Source organism: Triticum urartu, chromosome 5, assembly GCF_003073215.2.
Source record: "Triticum urartu cultivar G1812 chromosome 5, Tu2.1, whole genome shotgun sequence".
NCBI lineage: Eukaryota > Viridiplantae > Streptophyta > Magnoliopsida > Poales > Poaceae > Triticum > Triticum urartu.
The window spans coordinates 182557593-182574077 of record NC_053026.1 but is presented as its reverse complement, the minus strand read 5'-3'; positions in this window follow the sequence as shown (position 1 = coordinate 182574077).

The window sequence follows — 16485 nt, the reverse complement described above, 5'->3', positions numbered from 1 at the left end:
AGAGTCAGACGGACCGTGAAGTAGACCAGCTGTTTTGGAAGCAATTCCTTTCTCCCGAGCGTCCACTTTCTTTGACGGACCAATTAGCCGAATGGGCCGAACTAAATAGGTTGTCCGGACTCTCCATGAGGTCTGTTGTGGATCAACTATGGCCCGGAAGGTCAAAACCGAGCAGCTATTTCAGCTTGGTGCAGCAGGTCCTCGATGTGGTGCCGCGCATAAATGTGATGAAGAGGTTGGCATGCATAGAAGGCGCACGGATGGCCTTTTCCCGTGCTAAAGCATACTGGGCAGAGATGGATGCTACCACTGTTGCAGCGCAGGATTCGGCCATAGGTCCAAGGGCTGCTGAGCACTACTTTGAGGAAGTTCTTGAGGGTGCTCGTTTGATAGAGACCCAATGCTCAAAAAATATTATGTTTGATTGACAAAAAATCTCATTGTAAGCGAAATGCTTTTTAAATTTTTATGAGTCGACTTTTATACTTTTGCCTGAAAGTAATGCGATGCCTCCTGGGCGGCCGTTTATGTATACATGTGTATAACCTGAAAGATTGCAGTCGTCGGCTTCAACCCCCATGCATATAATGCGGAGGTGTTCGCAGAAACACACGTTCACACTTAACCCAATGTCTTGGTCCTATTAAGGAGGTGATAGCAGAGTGAGCGAGGCAACCGGACTATAATGCTTTAACACTTTCACTTAGCCATAGGAGTTTGACAGTGGGGCTACTAGATAGCCCCTGGTGGCTCCGCACTCTCCCGATCCCGGGGTGCGTATATGCCTGACCGGAAAGTGGCCCTTCGTTAAGGCGGAGGAATTCTAACATTCCCATGGGTCATCGAGTGGTTGACCAGTCTCATGCTAGATCATGACAGTCAGTTTTCGGCTTTCTCTACTGAGGCGCTCGTCCGAATGAACCAGGGCACAATCACAGTAGTTCTCCTGGTGCTACCTTAGCCGGTAAAACAGAACGTAAGGCACCAAAACACAGGAGCCGGGCAAACCCAGCATTTGACCAAAGACAATGATTCGGAGCTGATGCATATAGGGCCAAACTCGCGACGCCGAATACTCCCTAAGGTATTCGGTCTTTGTGGTATAAACCGGGCCTGAAGAATGGCCTTTGTAAGAAGCCCCTTGTGTCCAGGTACGTGCATTGTTCTGGCATGGCCACATGACAAGACGTCAGCATCCTTCTCAACGGTGGATATGTATCAACAAGAGACAGTAAAAAAGGTTTACACAGGGTCTTAATCTAAAAAGAATCCTTAGGTTGGGTCCCTGCTGCACGTCTGTGCTTGTGTCTCCGTTGTGCCGTATCCTAGACGGGTGTAGCACGATGATCATTTGTAAAAGAGAGGAATTTAGGTAAAAAGGTTGTCATGCAAAAGGATAGTTTTCTAAAGAAACCATGTATAATTCAAGATAAGAAGAAATCGCCACTCGTCTGCGTGCGTTGAGCCCCTTGTACTTTTGAAAGATAGGGGTGTGACCGTTTATTTGATATGAGCAGCGGCGCCGGATTTGGTTAGTTGTGTCTGAGGTCTTGACGACCTATTGGATGCTTTTGCTGGTCCGAGCGCCTTTAGTGTGCGGCTGCCAAGGCAGCCTCACTCTCTTCGGCGCGAAGAGATCGCTTGATACTTCCATGCACTGAAATGATGCCACGTGGACCGGGCATCTTGAGTGTTAGGGAGGCGTAGTGTGGTATTGCATTAAAGCGAGTCAAAGCTTCGCGTCCGAGTAGTGCTTGATAACTACTTTTAAACGGAGCGATGTGAAAAGTTAAATGCTCATGACGGAAGTTATCTAGGGAGCCGAATATAACTTGTAGTAGGAGGGAGCCCGTACAACGAGCCCCTGGGCTTGGCATTACTCCTTTAAAGGTAGTATTGCTATGGCGAATTTGTGTTGGGTCTAACCCCATCCCGCGGATTGTATCCTGATATATTAGGTTTAGGCTACTACCGCCATCCATCAGGACTCGTGTGAAGTGGTATCCGCCAATTACTGGGTCTAATACCAGTGCAGCCCATCCTGCGTGCCGGATACTTGATGCATAATCATGATGGTCGAAGGTGATCGGTTGAGACGACCAGTGGCGGGACTTCATGGTGATGGGCACTTGGGTATATTTTTCAGGGAGTGCCGCATTGTTTTTTCTCTTGATCACGTGTAACACGTTTACTGTTTTGACGTCGGGTGGAAATTTCTTTTGTTCCCCCTTGTCTTGATTGGGAGGCTCGTCCTTGTCTTCACTTGGTGTATCTTCCCCTTTGTGTATGGCGTTAAGCTTGCCAGACTGCTTGATGACCCAACATTCTCTGTGGGTATGATTAGCAGGTTTGCTAGGGGTACTATGGATCTGACATACTTGGTCCAGAATTTTGTTGAGGCTGGACAGTTCATCTCTGGTGCCTTTGGAGGGCGGCTTTTGGTTTGGCCAAGGGACTTTGAATCCAGCATTTACTGTCGTGCACTTCGTGCTGTCTTCTTTATTCCGGCGTTTGATATTGCTGTTGCGCCGTGATTTCTCGTTTCCATCTCTAACTTTAGATGTACTGGGGTCGCTGGTGCTGCATCTGGCTAGCCAGCTATCCTCACCCACGCAGAAGCGGGTCATGAGGTTTGTTAATGCGGCCATCGTTCTCGGCTTATTTTGGCCGAGGTATCTGGCGAGCCATTCGTCGCGGACGCTATGCTTGAAAGCCGCTAAGGCCTCGGCGTCCGGACAATTGACAATCTGGTTCTTTTTAGTAAGAAACCTATTCCAAAGCTTTCGGGCTAACTCTCCGGGCTGTTGAGTTATGTGACTCAGGTCGTCCGCATCCGGAGGTCGGACATAAGTCCCTTGAAAGTTTGCCCGAAAGGCGTCTTCGAGCTCTTCCCAACTTCCAATGGAGCTTTCGGGGAGGCCTTTGAGCCAGTGACGAGCTGGCCCTTTGAGTTTGAGAGGTGAGTACTTGATGGCATGGAGATCATCCCCTCGAGCCATATGTATATGAAGGATATAGTCCTCAATCCAGACCCCAGGGTCTGTTGTTCCGTCGTATGCCTCTATGTTTACGGGCTTGAATCCCTCTGGGAATTCGTGGTCCAGCACCTCATCGGTGAAACATAGGGGGTGTGCGGCACCCCTGTAGCTGGGTGTGCCGCGTTGTTTGGATGCTTGTTGTGTTGCATTGTATGCTGGGGCGCGCTTGCGTGGTCCATAGATGGATCTTGTTGCACCGTCCTTTGGGTGCGAGCCCTCGCATGGGTAACGTGTTGTATTGTGAGCAGCGTTGAATGCCGTTCTGTGGTGGTAGAGGGGTCGTCTATCCGACCAGGTGGCTGCTTTGATATTTGGTTGTGGGGGGTCTAGGGCCTCCTCATCGAATTCGGGTAGCAGCTTCCGCTTTGGGTAGCTCTTGGAGGGGCGATTGTTGCCGTACCTTGCTGCAGTGTTGAGTATTTTGCTCCATCTGAACTGGAGCGTGTTTTGCGCGGCCTTGAGCCTCCGCTTCTGCTTTTTGAGGCTCCTTGCGGTGGCGACGAGCCTTTTACGGGCATTCTGCTGCTCCGAGTGCCTGTCCGGCGTTGTGTCGTCCGGACCATTATCATTGATAGGGTTGTTTGTTCGGTTTGATTATCCGGATTGCCGTTGTCTGGCAGCGGATCGCCCTGCTCCAGCGCTGGATCAGTGTGATCGCTATTTCTGTCGAGGCGGGATTTGGGGCAGCGCTTGCGTCGCCGCTTTGACTGCTTTTCGAGGGAACAATCCTTCGGTGCGTCCTTCCGTTCCTCGCCGTCATCTTTGGGTGCGTCCACCATGTATACGTCATATGATGAGGTGGCGTCCCAGGGCTCGATAGGCGCTGATTCTTCATCATCTCCTTCATCGGTGTCCATACCGTCAATATCGTCGGAGTTGAAGTCGAGCATGTCGGTTAAATCGTCGACAGTGGCTACCAAGTGGGTGGTGGGTAGGCTTTGAATTTCTTCATCGTCCGAATCCCAACCTTGCTGACCGTAGTCCGACCAGGGTTCTCCTGATAAAGAGAGAGACTTCAGTGACTTCAGGATATCGCCGAAAGGCGAGTGCTGAAAGACGTCCGCGGCCGTGAACTCCATGATCGGCGCCCAATCAGATTCGCTCGGCAGGGGCACAGAGAATTCGGAGTCCGGAGAAGAATCCGGCTCCATGGAGTCACGAGTCTTACAGAGTACGGGGCTGGTGTTCGGCTCAACCGCCGTTGGGATCACAGCCCCCGAGGTGGCGTCCAACCGCCCATCCTCGATCAACACGGCAGGCTCCGAACTAGGGGTCGGAGCCGATGCGGGTGCAGCCTCCAGGGCTCTGTTCGGCGGTAGAGCTAGATCATGCTCGTCGTGACAGTGCGGCGCGCTCGGCAGTGGTTCGAATCCGTCAAAGATCAAGTCCCCGCGGATGTCGGCCGTGTAGTTTAAACTTCTGAATCTGACCTGACGGCCAGGGGCGTAGCTTTCGATCTGCTCTAGATGGCCAAGTGAATCGGCCCGCAGTGCAAAGCCGCCAAAGACGAAGATCTGTCCGGGGAGGAAGGTCTCACCCTGGACCGCATCGCCATTGATGATCGTAGGAGCCATCGGGCCTGACGGCGACGACACAGAGGAACTATCAATGAAAGCACCAATGTCGGTGTCAAAACTGGCGGATCTCGGGTAGGGGGTCCCGAACTGTGCGTCTAGGCCAGATGGTAACAGGAGGCAGGGGACACGAAGTTTTACCCAGGTTCGGGCCCTCTCGATGGAGGTAAAACCCTACATCCTGCTTGATTAATATTGATGGTATGGGTATTACAAGAGTTGATCTACCACGAGATCAGAGAGGCTAAACCCTAGAAGCTAGCCTATGGTATGATTGTTGATGTGTATGTTGTCCTACGGACTAAAACCCTCCGGTTTATATAGACATCGAATAGGGTTAGGGTTACATAGAGTCGGTTACAATGGTAGGAGATCTGATCATCCGTATCGCCAAGCTTTCCTTCCACGCCAAGGAAAATCCCTTCCGGACACGGGACGGAGTCTTCAATCTTGTATTTTCATAGTCCAGGAGCCCGGCTGAAGGTATAGTTCGGCTATCCGAACACCCCCTAATCCAGGACTCCCTCAGCCACCATGGCATCATCGCAGCTCAATTGATAGAATGTCCTGTCGATCAGCTCCACAAATATGTCCGGATCCTCTTCGAGTCCGGGATCGAGGGCCCGGTCAGGGTCCTCCGGTTGTGGAGGTGGGTTGTTGACCTCCCCTACAGCCTTTCGCAGTTCCTGCCATGAAATGGCAAGGTGAGTACTTATGACGAAGAATGCTGGAAGGTTGGGAGTAAAAAGTGACAGCTCACCCAGCTTGGAGGGTTGTACATGGAGAATCCATCCCGTGGCTTAATACGGATGAACTCCTCTTCCTCTCCCTTGAACAGATCGGACAGAATTTTTGCTAGAGCAGCAACTGAGTCCGGCCCCTTACGCCCACAGCGGGTGGCATCATCTTCCCCGTTAAAACGCCACATGGGGTGCCCTCGATATTGAAGTGGCTGCACACCCGCATTATGCATATGGACATAACTTCGATTATTGTCAGTCCTGATTGAGCTAGCACTTTTATCCGGCCCATCAGGTAAATGACTCTCAGTTATCTTCCTCCTGAGGGCTCCGTGGGCGCCAGCTTCGACGTTTCTTCAAAGGGGCATTGTCGAACTCGGGAAGACCCATCCGAATAGGATCTGGAAGGGGGACATCCTCCATGTAAAACCACTCCGAAGGCCAGTCTTCGGATGTTTTCTTCGGGGTACCAGACAGGTATTCGGTCCCGGCGATGCGCCATATTTCGGCTCCGCCCACTTGATATATTGACCCCTCCTGTGTGCAGGGCACAAGGCAGAATAGCCTCTTCCACAGCTCGAAATGAGCTTCGCAACCCAGAAATAGCTCACAAAGGGCAACATAACCAGCGATGTGTAATATGGAAGCGGGGGTGAAATTATGCAATTGGAGGCCATAAAACTCCAGGAGTCCGCGGAGGAACAGATGGATTGGAAATCCAAGTCCCCTTAGTAAATAAGGGACAAGGCATACCTGCTCCCCCTTGGAGGGATTGGGGAAGCTCTCCGCTTGCTCCCCGCCATTGTAGGTGGCGAGCCCGGCTCGAACGGGGACCATATACGCTGGAGGGAGAAATCCCTGGGTCTGTAACTCTACTAATTGGCTATGCGGGACGAAACACTTCTCCCAATCACCGGGCTTAGGGCTACAGGAGCGGGAGGAGGAGCTGCGATGGCCGACCATGTTGGAATGGATTTTTCCGAGCGCGCTCCGATGGATACTCGCTGTGGGAGGATGGTGTGGTCTGGATCTAAGAATCCCCGTCCCTTTACTAGACAGCTTACTTACATGGCTAGGGTGGCGAATGTAAAAATGCCCTGGCTCCTCACATTCGCTCGACACGTGGAAGATAGCCCTTATTGGGGGCGGAAGCCAACAAGTGCAATATTTATGGGGAGCCGGACACTACTCGGCAGATATTCAGAATTTGGAGAGGAACCCGCCTTACAATGCTGAAGACAATCTGTGTGCCAGACTCATCATCATTGAAGCCTGGTTCGGGGGCTACTAAGGGAGTCCTGGATTAGGTGGTCTCCGGACAGCCGGACTATATCCTTTGGCCGAACTGTTGGACTATGAAGATACAAGATTGAAGACTTCGTCCCATGTCCGGATGGGACTCTCCTTGGCGTGGAAGGCAAGCTTGGCAATACGGATATGTAGACCTCCTCCCTTGTAACCGACTCTATGTAACCCTACCCCCTCCGGCGTCTATATAAACCGGAGGGTTTAGTCCGTAGGACAACAACAATCATACCATAGGCTAGCTTCTAGGGTTTAGCCTCTAAGATCTCGTGGTAGATCAACTCTTGTAATACTCATATCATCAAGATCAATCAAGAAGGACGTAGGGTATTACCTCTATTAAGAGGGCCCGAACCTGGGTAAACATCGTGTCCCCCGCCTCCTGTTACCATCCGCCTTAGACGCACAGTTCGGGACCCCCTACCCGAGATCCGCCGGTTTTGACACCGACAAAGAGCATGGGTTCTTAAAAGCGATCATTGATGATCTTCGCAAGAAAAGTTCTTCATACATTGCCAAGCGTTTACTCTTGACTACTTACATGCCGCAAGTTAAATCTAGCAACAAGAGTAAGAAAGATTCTTCTTCTAGTAGTAACAATAATCATGCTAAATCCAATGCTGTTGCTTCTAGTAGTTCTATTGATTCCACTAATGATTCTCTTAGCCAAGTTACACTTGAGCAAGAAAATAGCTTATTGAAGGGAATTATAGAGAAAGGTGTTTACAAGAGCCTTGCCGAAAGTAAGCAATTTGAAGAAATTGTATGCAAGCAAGGAAGGCATGGAAGAATCAAGGAATTGGTTTTGAACGAAGGTTTAATGCCAATGGAGTTGAGTGGGAAGAAGATCAATACCCCAAGACAAAGTTTGTTCCTCAACAAGAGAAGTATGATCCTACTTCTTTCTAAGGAACACAAGCTCAAGATGATCTTCCACCACAAGACCACAAGCAAAAAGGCAAGTACAAGCTTCAAGAGGAGATTGATGCATTTGAAGAAGCTCACAAGGCCTTGGTCAAGTGGGTTCCCAAGACTACATCAAGTTCCACTTCATCAAGTATGACTACAACTCCACGGATTCCCATCAAGATGGTGTGGATCCCGATGAAAAAGAACTGGAGAGTTCTTGAGGGTGACTCCGCCAACATAGTTCACTCATATATTTTGGCAAGGACATGTGCAAACAACTTCCATATCTTGCACTAGTTCAAGGAGTCACAAACCCTCTTGTTAGCAAGACAAGGGACAAGGTTACCTAATGCTTTCATGGACATCATCTTATGTGAACATCACTCTATGTCTATGTATATCCTTGTTTGTTCCTTGTGGGACTAACCCGTGTAGGTATTGAAAGTGCAACTCACTCCAATGGATTGCTCCAAATGATCTACATGAACATTGAGCATCTATATCTTCAACACCTACATGAAGTCATCATCGACAAAACCCAAGGTTAGTTCATCCCTCTTAGGGGGGATATCACATCTAGGGGGAGCTTTACTCTAATCAATTGAGCTAAAGCAACTCTAATGGTGTGAACACAACAATGCTTTACGTAAAAGTGGTAACCCCACTTGTGCTTAAATGATGAGTATGACCTATGATCAAATGTTCTCATTTGACTCCTCAGTCAATATACTCATATATAGATGACCTAGTCATCGCCAATTGCTTGATAGATGCTAGAGTGTTTGTGCACACTTTGCCACATATTTCATTTGCCATTTTATTGTGTGAGCATGTTGGTTGCATATTTTACTCATTCGAGGACATCCACTTGTTGTTTTGATTGTTTGGCGTTTTTCTCTTTTGCCAAGTGGATGGACAAGAATGCCTGAGAAGTCCCTCTAGCTATCTATGCTTTTCTCATTTCAAACTCTATTCATGCTACATCACAAAGTTTAATCAAGTCATATTCGAACCACTCTGTGTGAGGAGCACTCGGAGTCCCCGATTCGTCATAGACTTAAACTTCCAAAACCTCTTTGTGCATTTCGGTATGACCGAGTCATCCACTTCGGTCACACTGAGTTCACTAAGTTGATCTAGGTTTTCCATCTCGGTGCAAACGATTTGAACCTTTCGGTCGCACTGAGTTGCAGTAACCGCTTGCGATTCTGCATCTTGGTGCCACCGAGTTGTTCCACTCGGTCACAATGACAGGGTCGGGATATATATACCCACGGGTGAGATTTTGGAAATTTCTTCAAACTTCTCAGCCCGCGCGTGTGTCCTGCTCTTCCTCCTCAGGTCTCCGGATCATCTCCTCGCCGCCAGCGATGTCCCGCCGCTGGTTTCCATCATCGTCAACAGAGATCTGCTCAACCATTGCCACCATAGCAAACCTCCGCCGAACTAGGGTATGGGTTCGACTCTATGTGCTAATTCCTTAACTCTGATTCATAGCACATTGCTTTGTCATGATCATGACCACGTATGCAAACAATCCATCCACTGAAAACTTCCTTTAGATTAGATTGGATTTGAAAATTTAGGGTTAGGTCTCCGCCGAACTCATCTCAGACCGACCGAATTGTAGAAATCGGTCTCACCGATTTGGCTTAGGCCATAGCACATGCATTTTTGGTCCGACCGAAAATTGCAAATCGGTGTGACCGAGTTCGATTCTCTATGAAACCCTAGCAGTCTCGGTGCCACCGGACTGTGACTCGGTTTGACCGAGTTCACTAGTTTAGGCTCCAAAACTGCTTTCGTATCACCGAGTTTATCAAACCGGTAGCTTCGAAATGCTTTCTGTGTAGAACTAAAACTAAGTTTTTGACTCATCTGTTTTGCAAAAACTCTGCACTTTGTGATGCTCATCCACTCTACCTCATCTACATCTATTCACATGGTTTGCTATCAATGTGATTGCCAAGATGTTTGACCAGAGTGACAGTCAGAACAGATATGAGGAACCTGTGCAATTGAGTGAGGGTTCAGATCCCTCAAGCAGCTATGATGAGGGCAGTAGAAGCACACCTAGTAATTTGCCCAAGGCAGCCACTAGAGCAAGGAAGAAGAGAACCTCGGACTCTAAGGATGAAGACTATGTGGTTGTTAAGGATGAGGCCACCTCAAAGAACAAAGTGCTGAAGAAGGAATATTGCACAATTGCTACAACAAAGCCAGGGATGCACAAGAAGGCACCTGTCAAGAGAGTGCCAACATCCAAGCCTAGGGAAGCAGCCTTGGAAGAAACAATGGAGTTCACTCTGAACCCAAAGAGGCTGGAGAAGGCAAGAAGAGGAAGGAGAGGGTCAAGAAGACCACTGCTAGAGTCCTAGGGGATCATCCATGTTTAAGGATTCAGCAGAAGAAGAGGAAGAGGAAGAGGATGCTCGAGCACCCAAAGCTCATAAGCTTATGGGATATGCTATCAAGTCAGGGGCTGCAACATCAAAGGCCAAGTCTTCTCCCAAAGCTCAAGCTCCAAAGTCAAAGCCCAAGAGAAACACTAGAAGTATTCCTGCAGAAGAGAAGAACAAGGTCCCAGTGCCTCAAGCTGAAGAAGAGGATGATGAGTCTCTTGTTTTGAAGAAATTGAAACCCAAGATCCCAGACCACAATGATGCTCATCCAGTGGCTGAAGACATGCACATCAGAAAACATGCTGAACTGTGATTGTGGAGACAGTCTGATCCCTATGCTGTGAGGAGAAGGACTGTAGTTGATTACAAATTTCATACCAAAGAACAGCAAGACTTCTATGAGACAATTTTGCTTGACAAGAAGCTCATTGTTTGTGACATGAGATGGGTTGATTGGGAATTCATCAAGGAGAATGAAGATCACTTCCCAGGAGTATATGAAAGCTTCAAAGCATGTGGAGTAGATGATTTTGTTGGACAAAAGCTCACAAAATGGAATGATGCGCTGATCATGCAGTTTTACTCCACTGCTCACTTTTACCCAAATGGGAAGATAGTTTGGATGTCTGAAGGTACTAGGTACCAATCCACTGTTGAAGAATGGGCAAAGCTGATCAATGACCCAGATGAACATGAGGATGACTTGGATGTGTATGCCAAGAAGAAGAAAGACCACAACTCCATGGCAAACATGTACAAAGAGATCCCTGATAAAGCTTTGGAGACTCACAAGCTTGGATCTGCACATTACATGTTGCCTGGTCTGGCTACCATCAACACCATCCTAAGGCGCACATTGCTACCGAAATCAAGAGATCACAAGATGATAAGAGGACATTCCATCAACTTGCTGCAAATATTTGATGTCCCTCAAAAGTTTAAAGTCATGAGCCTGATTGTAGAGACAATCAAGAGGACAGCTGCTGACCAAAAGAGAAGCTGTGGGTATGCTCCACATATTCAGGAGCTCATCAATTCCAAGATGGGCACAGGAACATACTTGTTGGACAAGGAGCATCTACCCCTATATCCTGAATTTGAAGATAATGAAGTTGTCATGAATGAGAATGAACCGTCATCAGCTCAACTACAAGAGAAGAGAGCCAAAGCTAAGGCAGAAAAAGATGCAAGGATGCCAAGTGTAGAAGAAGCATGTCAGGTATACTGATGTCTACACAACCTTCTTCTTGTAGACGTTGTTGGGCCTCCAAGTGCAGAGGTTTGTAGGACACTAGCAAGTTTCCCTCAAGTAGATGACCTAAGGTTTATCAATCCGTGGGAGGCGTAGGATGAAGATGTTCTCTCTCAAACAACCCTGCAACCAAATAACAAAGAGTCTCTTGTGTCCCTAACGCACCCAATACAATGGTAAATTGTATAGGTGCACTAGTTCGGCGAAGAGATGGTGATACAAGTGCAATATGGATAGTAGATAAAGGTTTTTGTAATCTGAAAATATAAAACAGCAAGGTAACTAATGATAAAAATGAGCATAAACGGTATTGAAATACTAGGACACAAGGCCTAGGGTTCATACTTTCACTAGTGCAAGTTATTTCAACAATAATAACATAATTGGGTCATATAACTATCCCTCAACATGCAACAAAGAGTCACTCCAAAGTCACTAATAGCGGAGAACAAACAAAGAGATTATTGTAGGGTACGAAACCACCTCAAAGTTATTCTTTCTGATCGATCTATTCTAGAGTCCGTAGTAAAATAACATGAAGCTATTCTTTTTGTTCAATCTATCATAGAGTTCTTACTAGAATAGCACCTTAAGACACAAATCAACCAAAACCCTAATGTCACCTAGATACTCCAATGTCACCTCAAGTATCTGTGGGTATGATTATACGATATGCATCACATAATCTCAGATTCATCTATTCAACCAACACAAAGAACTTCAAAGAGTGCCCCAAAGTTTCTACTGGAGAGTCAAGATGAAAACGTGTGCCAACCCCTATGCATAAATTCACGAGGTCACGGAACTCGCAAGTTGATCACCAAAACATACTTCAAGTGGATCACATGATATCCCATTGTCACCATAGATAAGCACATGCAAGACATACATCAAGTGTTCTCAAATCCTTAAAGACTCAATCCGATAAGATAACTTCAAAGGGAAAACTCAATTCATCACAAGAGAGTAGAGGGGGAGAAACATCATAAGATCCAAATATAATAGCAAAGCTCGCGATACATCAAGATCGTGCTGACTCAAGAACACGAGAGAGAGAGAGAGAGATCAAACACATAGCTACTGGTACATACCCTCAGCCCCGAGGGTGAACTACTCCCTCCTCGTCATGGAGAGCGTCATGACGATGAAGATGGCCACCGAAGAGGGATTCCCCCCTCCGGTAGGGTGCCGGACTGGGTCTAGATTGGTTTTCGATGGCTACGGAGGCTTCTGGCGGCGGAACTCCCGATCTATTGTGTTCTGAAGGTTTTCAGGGTATATGGACATATATAGGCGAAAGAAGTTGGTCAGGGGAGCCACGAGGGGCCCACGAGGGTGGGGGCGCGCCCAGGGGGCCAGGCACGCCTCCCTGCCTTGTGGCCACCTCGAAGCTTCACTGACGTCTACTCCAAGTCTCCTGGATTGCTTCCGTTCCAAAAATAACTCTCCCGAAGGTTTCATTCCATTTGGACTCCGTTTGATATTCCTTTTCTTCGAAACACTGAAAGAAGCAAGAAAACAACAATTTGGGCTGGGCCTCTGGTTAATAGGTTAGTCCCAAAAATAATATAAAAGTGTACAATAAAGCCCATAAACATCCAAAACAGATAATATAATAGCATGGAACAATAAAAAAATTATAGATACATTGGAGACTTATCAGCATCCCCAAGCTTAATTCCTGCTCGTCCTCGAGTATGTAAATGATAAAAATAGAATTTTTGATGTGGAATGCTACCTAACATATGTATCCATGTAATTCTCTTTATTGTGGCAAGAATATTCAGATCCATAAGATTCAAGACAAAAGTTTTATATTGACATAATAATAATAATAATTCAAGCATACTAACAAAGTAATCATGTCTCATCAAAATAACATGGCCAAAGAAAGCTATCCCTACAAAATCATATAGTCTTGCTATGCTCTATCTTCATCACACAAAATATTTAAATCATGCACAACCCCGATGACAAGCCAAGCAATTGTTTCATACTTTTGATGTTCTCAAACTTTTTCAATCTTCACGCAATACATGAGCGTGAGCCATGGACATAGCACTATAGGTGGAATAGAATGGTGGTTGTGGAGAAGACAAAAAGGAGAAGATAGTCTCACATCAACTAGGCGTATCAACGGGCTATGGAGATGCCCATCGATAGATATCAATGTGAGTGAGTAGGGATTGCCATGCAACGGATGCACTAGAGCTATAAGTGTATGAAAGCTCAAAAGAAACTAAGTGAGTGTGCATCCAACTCGCTTGCTCACAAAGACCTAGGGCATTCTGAGGAAGCCCAACATTGGAATATACAAGCCAAGTTCTATAATGAATGATTCCCACTAGTATATGAAAGTGACAATATAGGAGACTCTCTATCATGAAGATCATGGTGCTACTTTGAAGCACAAGTGTGGTAAAAGGATAGTAGCATTGCCCCTTCTCTCTTTTTCTCTCTTTTTTGTTTTATTTTTTTTATTTTGGGCCTTCTCTTTTTTTATGGCCTCTTTTTTCTCTCTCTTTTTTTCGTCCGGAGTCTCATCCCGACTTGTGGGGGAATCATAGTCTCCATCATCCTTTCCTCACATGGGACAATGCTCTAATAATGAAGACCATCACACTTTTATTTACTTACAACTCAAGAATTACAACTCGATACTTAGAACAAAATATGACTCTATATGAATGCCTCCGGCGGTGTACCGGGATGTGCAATGACTCATGAGTGACATGTATGAAAGAATTATGAATAGTGGCTTTGCCACAAATAAAATGTCAACTACATGATCATGCAAAGCAATATGACAATGATGGAGCGTGTCAATAAACGGAACGGTGGGAAGTTGCATGGCAATATATCTCGGAATGGCTATGGAAATGCCATAGTAGGTAGGTATGGTGGCTGTTTTGAGGAAGGTAATGGTGGGTGTATGGTACCGGCGAAAGTTGCATGGCACAAGAGAGGCTAGGAATGGTGGAAGGGTGAGAGTGCGTATAATCCATGGACTCAACATTAGTCATAAAGAACTCACATACTTATTGCAAGAATCTATTAGTTACCGAAACAAAGTACTACGCGCATGCTCCTAGGGGCATAGATTGGTAGGAAAATACCATCGCTCGTCCCCGACCACCACTCATAAGGAAGACAATCAAAAAATAAATCATGCTCCGACTTCATCACATAATGGTTCACCATACGTGCATCCTACGGGAATCACATACTTTAACACAAGTATCTCTCAAATTCACAACTACTCAACTAGCATGACTCTAATATCACCATCTTCATATCTCAAAACAATCATCAAGTATCAAACTTCTCATAGTATTCAATGCACTTTATATGAAAGTTTTTATTATATCCCTCTTGGATGCCCATCATATTAGGATTAAATTCATAACCAAAGAAAATTACCATGCTGTTCTAAAAGACTCTCAAAATAATATAAGTGAAGCACGAGAGTTCATCTATTTCTTCATAATAAAACCACCGCCATGCTCTAAACGATATAAGTGAAGCACTAGAGCAAATGACAAACTACTCCAAAAGATATAAGTGAAGATTAATGAGTAGTAGAATAATTATGTAACTATATGAATACTCTCTAACATTTAATAATTTAAGATCTTGGTATTTTATTCAAACAACAATCAAAACAAAATAAAATAAAATGACGCTCCAAGCAAAACACATATCATGTGGTGAATAAAAATATAGCTCCAAGTAAAGTTACCGATGAACAAAGACTAAAGAGGGGATGCCTTCCAGGGCATACACAAGCTTAGGCTCTTGATTGTCCTTGAATATTACATTGGGTTGCCTTGGGAATCCCCAAGCTTAGGCTCTTGCCACTCCTTATTCCATAGTCCATCGAATCTTTACCCAAAACTTGAAAACTTCACAACACAAAACTTAACAGAAAACTCGTAAGCTCCGTTAGTATAAGAAAATAAATAACCACTTAGGTACTATTGTGAACTCATTCTAAATTTATATTGGTGTAATATCTACTGTATTCCAACTCATCTATGGTTCATACCATCCGATACTACTCATAGATTCACCAAAATAAGCAAACAACACATAGAAAACAGAATCTGTCAAAATCAGAACAGTCTGTAGTAATCTGTAGGTTTAGACTACTTCTGGAACCCCAAAAATTCTAAAATAAATTTCTGGAAGTGAGTACTTTATCTATTAATCATCTGCAAAAATAATTAACTAAATATCACTCTTCAATAAAAAATGGCAGCAATTCTCGTGAGCGCTAAAGTTTCTGTTTTTTACAGCAATATCACAAAGACATTCCCCCATGTCTTCCCAAAGGTTGTACTTGGCACAAACACTAATTAAAAGCATAAAACCACATCTAAACAGAGGCTAGATGAATTATTTTATTACTAAACAGTATCAAAAAGCAAAGAATAAAAATAAATTGGGTTGCCTCCCAACAAGCGCTATCGTTTAACACCCCTAGCTAGGCATGGTAATTTCAATGATGCTCACATAAAGGATAAGAATTGAAACATAGAGAGAGCATCATGAAGAATATGACTAGCACATTTAAGTCTAACCCACTTCCTATGCATAGGGATTTTGTGAGCAAACAACTTATGGGAACAATAATCAACTAGCATAGGAAGGCAAAACAAGCATAACTTTAAAACTTTAAGCACATAGAGAGGAAACTTGATATTATTGCAATTCCTACAAGCATATATTCCTCCCTCATAATAAATTTCAGTAGAATAATGAATGAATTCAACAATATAACCATAACATAAAGCATTCTTTTCATGATCTACAAGCATAGAAATTTTATTACTCTTCACATAAGCAAATTTCTTCTCATGAATAGTAGTGGGAGGAAACTCAACAAAATAACTATCATGTGAGGCATAATCCAATTTAAAATTAAAATCATGATGACAAGTTTCATGGTTATCATTATTATTTATAGCATACAAGTCATCACAATAATCATCATAGACAGCAACTTTGTTCTCATAATCAATTGGAACCTCTTCCGAAATAGTGGAATCATTACTAAACAAAGTCATGACCTCTCCAAATCCACTTTTATAATTATCACAATAAGATTCAACATCCTCCATAATAGTGGGATCATTACTTACAAAAGTTGACACTCTTCCAAACCCACTTTCATCAATATAATCATCATAAATAGGAGGCATGTTATCATCATAATAAATTTGCTCATCAAAACTTGGGAGACTAAAAATATCATCTTCATTAAAC